Source organism: Lathyrus oleraceus, chromosome 5 (assembly GCF_024323335.1).
Source record: "Lathyrus oleraceus cultivar Zhongwan6 chromosome 5, CAAS_Psat_ZW6_1.0, whole genome shotgun sequence".
NCBI classification, from domain to species: domain Eukaryota; kingdom Viridiplantae; phylum Streptophyta; class Magnoliopsida; order Fabales; family Fabaceae; genus Lathyrus; species Lathyrus oleraceus.
The window spans coordinates 77791496-77802007 of record NC_066583.1 but is presented as its reverse complement, the minus strand read 5'-3'; positions in this window follow the sequence as shown (position 1 = coordinate 77802007).

The following is a 10512-nucleotide window of genomic DNA, read 5'->3' as shown; positions in this document are numbered from 1 at the left end:
ATCATACGGCTTGCCACGGTTTTGATGTTGCTTGCCTCTGCGATCACTGACAATCTTGTAATGAGCATTATTGTCCTCTTCAAATATCCTGCAGCTATCAACCAATTCAGTGAAAATGCGTATCTTCTGATACCCAACAGCCTTCTTAATTTCAGAGCGCAATCCATTTTCAAACTTGATGCACTTTGAAAATTTAGCACCAGCACCAGTGTAATGAGGATAAAATTTAGACAACTCCACAAATTTCGCAGCATAATCAGTGACAGACATGTTTCCTTGCTTCAGCTCAAGGAATTCAATTTCCTTCTTACCACGGACATCTTCCGGATAATACTTCCTCAGAAATTCCCTACGGAATACATCCCAAGTAATGACTTCACCTGCCACGGTCAACCTCTCGTGAGTCTCTAGCCACCAGTCATCAGCTTCGACTGCTAGCATGTGAGTACCATACCGAACCTTCTGAGCTGGAGTGCAATCCATAACACGGAAGATTCTCTCAATCTCTTTCAACCATCCCAAGGCTGCATCTGGATCATGCTTCCCTTTAAACACCGGCGGATTCTCTCTCTGAAAAGTCGCCAAGCTACGTGATCCAGCATCACCACCAGCATTTGGCAAGTTCTGCACAGCTTGTGCCATTGCTTGCATTGCGGCAGCCATTGCAGCGTCATTCCTTCCAGCCATTTCAACTTATCAATACAACACAACTTAAGTTAGATTAGTAACAATACACAATTGTTAGACAGTAACGACACGACAACTGGCCGGACAGACCAACCTGCTCTGATACCACTAATGTAACACCCTTCTAAAATACCCCCAATTATTTAATAACAACAACAAATATTTATCAGAGTAATTACACAAACAAGGGTGTCACATCTTCGAATCACATCATTCATCATAACAACTGTCATGCTCTTTTATTATATCAACCATGAAACATTTCAAAAATACGCAGCGGATAGAAATCATGTCAACCAATTAAAACTTATAACATATTACATGTAATAAAAAGGTTCAACAACCAACAGAAACAATTAAAACATTCCGTCCCGATGTTACATCTATCAGAGCACGACCCACTAAGCAGACCACACTAGACGCCAAGCACTAGCTTCTACTCACTCACTGCTCGTTACCTGAAAATAGTTGTAAGGGTGAGTTCCTCAATCGATATAACAAACATTATAATTTATCATGTTATGTTAAGTAAATTTACACGTTAATCACCCTAATTATATCATGCATTCAGTAACGGCACATCAACTCAAATAGCATACTCAATAACAACGTAATTGCAACTCAATAACGACATGTAATGCAACTCAACAACAACATAAAATGCAACTCAAATGAGACTCGACTCGTTATGCATGTGGTACCATTCGGAGTAAAACTCCCAACTTAAAATCATTGCCAGTTTAGTGGGCATCAAGGCATAAGCCTTCAACTTTCAACTTAAAATTTGCCAATCCAGGCCAACGTGGTGTGAGCAAAGCTCCATATTTTTGCCAATCCAGGCCAACGTGGTGTGAGCAAAGCTCCGACTCTATGCATATGAATGTATATGGCATGTACGACTTGAAATTTCAACAACATAATAATGACAGCAACACAACAACGTTTTCAACAAAATCAACTTTGGCTCCTCAGCCTACAACTCATTATTTTCAACAAACAACTTATAATCAACTTTGGCTCATCAGCCTTCAACTCAGAAATTTTCAACAAAACAACTTATAATCAACTTTTAAACAACTCATCACAATTTACTACACTAGGCCAATCACCCATTGTGTTCACAACATAAAAATCAACAAATTTTCCACACTGCAACAGTGTTAACCGGTTAACGCAGGACAAAAATACATTTTCTGGCAAAACGCAACAGTGTTAACCGGTTAACGCCCTGGGTTAACCGGTTAACGCAGGCAAAACAGCACATTTTCACAAAATATAACAGTGTTAACCGGTTAACGCCCTGGGTTAACCGGTTAACGCAGACAAAACAGCAGTTCCTGCGCTAACACAAGGCAGAATGCAGAGTTTCCGCATTTTCCGCCGTTGGAGGACTTCCGGACCTCCGATTCAATTTCCGTAAAAAGCTATACGTTCAGAAATTCACAATACACTCAAACACGGATTCAATTACAGTCTAAACACAATTTATCCAACGTAGTTTCCAGCATCCAAAATCCCAATTAGGGTCAATTTAACGGTTTCTCACTACCCATGACATGTTAATCTATAATACCCATTAAGCGACGATAAACCCCCCTTACCTGAGATAATCCGGCAATTCTTTGAGCTTCAAGCTTTTCCGTTCTTCAACCTTTGCTCTTGCTCCTTCTCCTGCCCTTTTCCTCTTTCACGATGCTTCTCTGCTTTTTCACGTAAAACCCTTCTGTTCCAAAATGAGACTCTTTCTCTTATTTCCAACTTATATATTTTCCAAATAATTATTATTCCAAATAATAATAATAATAATAATCCAATAATTCAACTTTATTTAATTAAATTAATAAAATAATATTAACTCAATTAAATAATTCTCTTATTTTAATCGGGGTGTTACAGTTCATACTTGAGAAAACACCACCAAAACAGCAAAGATTCATTTTTTGGACAGTGTAATCGATTACACCAACCTTGGTAATTGACTACTGGGCAAAAATCAGGCCCCCAGGCCATTTTTGGTGCATGTAATCGATTACACCAACCTTGGTAATCGATTACGGGGCAAAAATCAAGCTCCCAGGCCATTTTTGGTGCCTGTAATCGATTACACCAACCTTGGTAATCGATTACTGGGCAAAAATCAGGTTTCCATGTCATTTTTGGTGCCTGTAATCGATTACACCAATCGGGGTAATCGATTACACCTGCGAGGACAGCAACAGTAACTCTGTTTTTTACACATAGTACTTTTTGGTTCACCCCCTTTTCCACTTATATTCCCTATAAATAGAGGTATTATTTCCCTTCAATTTTCATGCTTCCTAGCCCCCAAAAATTTTGTCCAAGTACCATTCACTCTCCTCTCCAAACCTAGGTCAAAACAAAAAATCTTTCTCACTCAAAAAGTCACCCCACCAACTTTTTTGTCCTCTTTCATATTTTTTTTCCAAAACTTCTCACTCTCTAACACTCATAACTCATCCCCTTCACTAAACTTCCACCATAAACACTTTCATCCCAAACCCCTTGCTTCATATCCAAGCTCAACACCATTTCAACCTACCCTTTTCCAACATTTTTGGGTAATGATTTTAGCTTAAACTTTGTTAACTTTTTTATTTTGTTTTTGTGTTAAAAATGGTTGTTTGTTCTTGGTTGATCTTTTGAAAGGGTTTAGATTCAAGCTTGTAAAAAAATGATTAACTTTTGTTTACACACTTTTTTTTTTAGATTTCTTACTCTTACTACCTTTTTGTTCACCTTCTTTAGTGTTGCTTTGTTTTGTTATCATTTAATATTTATTGTTCACTTGTTGTTACATTTATTTGGTTGATTAGTTCTATTAGATCATGACCATGGTTGTTTAGAGTTGATTAAATCTTCAATGTTTCAAACCTATTAATGGTTGATCAATAGATCATTCATGATACTTTGAGGCATTGATAGATTGCCTCTATTTCAACCATATTTGAGTCATTTGATACATAGATGAAACCATGTTTTTACATTAATTTGTTAATCCATTTGCTTATTTTTACTAACTACTAACTACTAACTCCTAACATTTATATTATTGCACTTTAATCCCTTGCAATTTATTGTTCATTTTTATTTACTTTATGTTTATGTCTACTAACTATTAACTTCTAACATTTATATTATTACACTTTATTTTTCTTGCAATTTATTTTATTGTTCATTTTATTTCAAGTATTTTATGTTTATGTTTATTGTTTATCTAACCATATCATTTACATTATGCTAATTTATTTTCTCTCTTACTATCTTGCTAAATAAAAGAGGAATAAAAACAAAAGAAAGAGAACAAATCACTTTTTAAAATATTAATAGATGGACTTAAGGTTGCATAACTTCCTTTGTTACAAATCTATTGTTAGTTGATTTTTTTAATCATCTTCAATACTTTTCATCAATGATAAGTTATCCCTTAATGTGTCATAGTTTGAGTCTTTTTGACCTATGAAAAATAATCTTAAAAAATGTTCATTTAGTATATATTACTAACCACTAATTTTACTTCACTAACTTTCTTCATCATTAACCTTTGTTATTGTGATTTTGTTACTATTGACTTGTAGTTTATTTTATGTTATTACCTAATAATTTACATTCAAGTACTCATTATCATCATCATTGTACAAATTCATCATGCATGTTTATTTACTTGTTATTTATTTTATTATCATCAAACATTAAAAACAACAAAAGAACATGATAAAATGATAAGACCAAAATATTCATTTCACTCTTAATCAACTTGGACTTAGAGGATTTCATCTTAGGACCTTTGCTTGGAGGTCTTTCTTTACTCTTTTGTGATACTTTGTAAACACTTGGATTTTCATCCGTAACTTACATTCATGTTGTAAGAATGGCATCATGGCACCACCTTAGGGGGATATGTTTGTAAGACCATTATCCTTTGTTTAGCTTAGGTCACTTTTGCACACACAAGGCTTTATCTTGGGCTACCTTGCAATGAGACCCTTTAATTTATTATTGGTTACTTTGTATTCATGTTTCATAAGCCAAATTTCATAATCAAATAAACCAAACCCTTGATTCAACGTCAAGTGGCATTTTCATAACCAAATTCAAAAATACTTAATAATTACGATTATTATTGTGTGTCATGAGCCTTAAATGGTGGAGAATGAGTAAGAATTAAGCATTCCTACCCTTACTCTGATTATTTTGGACGCATGACGCTTGGCTTGTTGTCTAGAATAATCGCCTCCTCCCATAGACTTTAGTGCAATATAATCACAAATATTCATTTCATAAAACCCTTATTCAAGGTAAAAATAATACAACTCATCAAACTCATTTTTGTATCTTAGGGCATCATCCCAAAAACCCTTTTCTCAAAGGTAAAATCAACCAACGCACAAATATTTTTTACTCCGAACTACGGAGCTTTGGTTCCTCATCCCCGAATGAGTGATACGCAGGCACAAGGGCCACAATCCTTGGCGAGCACTATAATAATAAAACACCCCCTCTTTCACACACATTATTTTGAAGATAAAAAATGATAGATAAACCCCATATATGTAAAACAACCCAAATGGTTCCCAAGGAGTACCATGGACGTGAGGGGTGCTAATATCTTCCCCTCGCGTAACCGACTTTCAAACCCAAATCTCGGTTGCGAGACCATTTCCTTATTCTCTTTTAGCGCTTCCCGTGCGCATCTCTTTTTTTGAGGGTTTTATAGACTATTTCCCCTCACCTCTCCGATGGAGGTAAATTAAATAAAATTTGGTGGCGACTCTTCTGATTTTGCCTCTCTTTGGCATCTCTTTAGTCCCGGTTTCTTTATCATGAAATCTCGGTAGCGACAAAGAGCTTCAGCTATGATATGAGGTCTAGGAATCTCCTCCAGTCCACTAAAAGGCACTTTGCTAGAAACAGGTATTCCCAAGAGATGGGCGTACTCCTCCAACATAGGCACAAGTTGGTAATCAGGGAAGGTGAAGCAACGGTAGAAAGGGTCATAGAACTGAACCAACACACTCAAGAGTCCTTCAACCATATCAATAGACAGAATAGACAGAAGCTTCCCATGACATTGCTTGAAGTCCAAGGGATCTAATACAAAAGATGTTGGCTTCCTTAACTCCTTCAAGTTTGAACATCTGAAACTGTACTTCTTAGTGTTCCTTCGTCCATAATCCATGGTCTGAAAATATTTGCAAATAAGACCTTAGTTCCTTGAAATTATTTCTGGTGTGATGAATGTTATGATGCGCATGAATGCATGAATGCAACAATCATAAATAAGGGATCACACACAACGAAAACAAACAAAGGTCAAGGGATGAATCGAATCATTGTCAAGATCAATCATCTATTTTGGTGGATGATGGTTTACACCTTATCAACACTCAAGTTCCATTGATATTGACAAGATTCGATTGGATCAACCAAGAATCAAGGGTCTGTTGTGAGTCACGAGCATGGAGTCTGGGTTAAGAACCATCCCAAAGGAGTGAACTAAGGATAAAAACCTGTAGATCATGTTCTAAAAAGTTCCCAGAGTCTTAATTCCATCTATTGAATATTACAGATTAGGATGACTGACTCATCAACCCATAATATTCTTAAGAGAAACTCGTCTGAGTGTAGTATCGTGTAACAACTGTTATCAAGTCTACACTTGAATAGTCTCTGCACTACATCCTAAATAGGCCAAGTGGGGTTAAATTTTCTACAGTCCTCAACTTCTCGGACCCCAAATCATAGAAAGTAATTCCTAACCACAAATAACTTGTGTGACATCAATAGCTCCAAAAGGGTCTCCAATGAGTAAAAAGGTTTGGATGGGTGTTAGTTCTTTTTGTCTTTTGAAATTTTAATTCAAGTATAGTTAAGTTCATTTACAAATTTGATTCAGAAAAGGAGCTTAAAAATGCAATGGCATAAGGCCAAAGTTTCTAATTTCCAATATGGTCAAAGTTTGGAAAACACAAACAAAGAAGATTTAAAAAGGGGGGAGAGATTTTGAAATTAAAGAAGTGTGAAGGAGATGAAGAGGCTAATCCTAAGCAAAAATTTAAAAGTTGAAAGTTGAAAAGATCTGACCAATGGGCTGCAATCCAGTAGACAAGAATGTCATATAGAAACCAAAATTTCCCTTAGACTTTAGGATCAAGCAATATCAATACACAAATAGCAAGATGAAGAGAAAAGCATCAAATAAAGATAGCCACGTCCAAGCTTAGCAACTTCATGATCTTTTTCAGAATTCCCCATGTATCAGATGACTTCAAAGATGGCATTAGACACAGGTTCAAAATAATAGCTTCAATATGATCATGTTGCATATGAACTCAAATGGATCTTCAATATTTGCATAAGATGAAAGTTTTCTTCACAAGTACTTGGTTTCATGAAAGTTGGCATTGGCCAAGTCCTTTGCATAGGGAATGTTTCCTAGTTCTTAGTCCAATGTCTTAGATCAAATCCAACAGTTCACACAAAATGTTTTTTAGGGTTTTTGTTCTTATTATGTACATTAAGGTCAAAAGACCACAAACACAAACAAGTATATACAAACACAATATAATCACAAGATAAGGCTCAAATGAGCAAAGTGAAAATGACATTAAGTAAACAAATTGAATGGTATGAATAATGGCAAGTGAATAAAGGCTTGAAATTAAAGTGCATAAAAATAAATGGCTTGAAATTAAATGTTAGTTGTTAGTGGATTAGAAGTTAGTATTGCTTCTGCTTTTGTTTTGTTTAAGTCATTCTTTGGAGAACACTCAACCCACTTATCACAAGCATGGATCCATGAACCAAGACATATTCCAAAGGAAGGAAAAAAGACCAAGTTTTCACACAATACCATGAAAGAGGGGAGATTTACAATCTCACTTACTAGAATGTTATGCCTTTTGTGTCACAAATTTAGCGCTATGTTAAGCAATCGTAATTGGACTTATGAAGAAGTCACAACTATTTGAGGACGGGCAATAGAAACTTTGGTGTTAATGCATATTAGAGACATAATATAATGGACTATCCTCCTAAAACATACCACACACAAAAAGAATATGCAAAAGTGTGGACCTAATCTCATCCATACTTAAGTTGATTTTGCAATCAACTAGCCTTAGGATATAGAGATATTTGGTCCATGACATGAATGAATAAAGAAGGGGAATGAGATGAGGAGAGAGGGGAAATGGAATCAACACAAATTGGTCAAAGGAGGATTTTTACCAAATTAAGATTATTCATTCATTTTGGGAGATGAAATGTACATTTCATCAATCCCCTAAATCCAATGATCTTAACTCAGTAAAGTCAAATCAACCTTGACCAAGGCCCAACAACACAAGTCAATATTTATTTGGCATTTAAATCATTAAAATCAACTAAAATATGCATTAAATTAAATTAGGGTTTGTAAAAATCCTAAAATCTCATCAAAACACCAAAGAAATAACCATGAGATTTATCATAGGTCAAATAAGGTCAAAGGACCTTGGAGAAATTTTTTCATCATTCTTGGAAACTTAAAACTATTTTTAAACAACTAAAAATATTCACAAAATCAATTAAATCATGAAAAATATTAATAATGATCCAAAAAATAGTTTTAATTCAGAAAATGAAAGAGGAATTTATTTTAAATAAATTGGTGAAACTCTCACATTTTTTGGATCAATATTAAAATTAATACGAATTAAAAAAAAACAAATAAAATGAAAATTAAATAATCAGAAAAAGCGTGGACCACTTGATCTCCCTCATTAATTGAGGTGGCAGATCAAGTGGTCACAAGCGTGCAATCCACGATGGACTCTAGTCAGCATGCTGCAAACTTGGTAATTCAAACCAACACTCATGATTAAGTCATTTTAAAAGGATCATGTGGCTCTGAACACGCCAACTTACCACCGGAGCTACAACTCTGGTCTCCTTCTCAGGTGAGCCTTGCCTGACTGGTTCAGTCATAACCATCACCAAAATTAAAAAGAAGGACATGATTTCAAAGTAAGAATGGCACTGAGCTCGAATATGGCCTCAATTCATCCTAACTCTAAGTATATTGAAAGATACAAGGAGTTGAAATTTGAGGTACACGATCTGAGTTGCTTCGATTTGACCTCAAAGCAACTCAATCTTGTTGCCTACATTGGTAGGACTTCAGACAACCAAGGATCCAAGAGAATTATGGAGAATTGAGTGAGAATCGAAGAGATGAAATTTTCTGGAAAATACCTTCAATGCAGGTTTGAATTCAACTGTTCTTGCTTTGATTCGTGCTTGATCTTACTCAAAATGCTTGCGGGAGTGGATTAGAGTGATCGAAAGGTCTTGGATCCCTAGAGTTTTGAATCTCAAAACAGTGAGATTCAAACTCAATTTCCAATGGAAATTCTCAGGTTTATCCTCTCAAATGGAAGGGTTGGGTGTTTGGGATCAAAGCTGGCGCGAAGGGGTCCTCATTTCTGATGCATAGAGTCTCTATTTATAGCTAATTCAAATGATATTTACACAATTGAAGTAAACTTCCAAATTTGGCAATGAGTCATGCATGGGTGCATGGGCGTGTACATGCCCATGAAATCATTCATTTTGGTCCATAATTGATTGTACACAAGTCTGAAGTCAAGTTGGAATGCTAGGAAATTGTGCATGGATGTTTGAAGTTCAATCTTGCCAAATGATGATGCAATGTTCAAGTCATGCACAGCCCATTCAAATCTTGTCCAAAATGGATGAAATTGGACTTTTTGGAAAGGTTAGATCAAGAGGAGCAACTTTCATGTTGAACACTTTTTCATTTGAAGCTTGTATCATGATGAATTTTGAGGTGGAAGTTTGGAAAATTAAATATATCAAAACAAATTCTAAGTGTCAAGCCATATGTTCACTTATTCCACCTTGGCTAACTTTTTATGTGAGCTTGAAATGAGAAACGTTCCTTAATCAACATTGTAGATCTCTCAAATTTCTTCAAAATGGTCACAAATTTGACCTCATTTCGGATTTAAGATGAAGGAGTTGTGCATTTTTGAAGTTGAGGAAAATCACTTGTTCAATGGTATTGGTCCAAAATGACCTATAATATATCCTCATATTACATGCTCATAAAAGTTTAATTAGCTCTTCCTCAAAACATAAACATTGAAGTAGACATCTTGAATTTGATTGTGAAACTTTGAAATCTTTCATCTCATAAAAATTGAGCAAGTTATGGCCTTGGGAAGTTGACCTCCAAATTAGGGTTTAGACAAAATGACCTATAATCTTTCACCATAAAAAATGATTTTCCAAGAAAAACTAGATCTATACCTGTAGCGGGGTATTCGTTACCATTAGACATATTGACTAAATCCAAGGTAAACCATACAAGTCGAGTCTCCACCGCACTTCTATTTATCCAAAGGAATGGTTAGAAAGCGAACAAAAACCTAAAAGTTTTATCGAATAAAAAACTAGTAAAAATGTCAGAGATCGGGGTAAGGGGGTTGGTTATGCAATGGGAAGGTTTTAAGCACCCAAAACATCCTTAGTACTCCCAGGGAGCCATTTTCACACTTGTTGTAAGGTTGGTATTTTGTGAAAAATTTGTTTGTGCAAACATGATTGAAGAGATGAGAAAAGAATATACAAGTTATTTACAATTTGTGTTTGGATGGATAAACTCATTGCCTACGTACCATCTTAAAAAAGATTAGGTTCAAAACCTCGTAGTTCGGGGTAAAAATCTCAAAACAAGTTGGTGAATTGATTGGTCCAAAAGCCTTAAGGTCTTTTGTTATCCAAGGGAGAAAACTAAACCCAAAA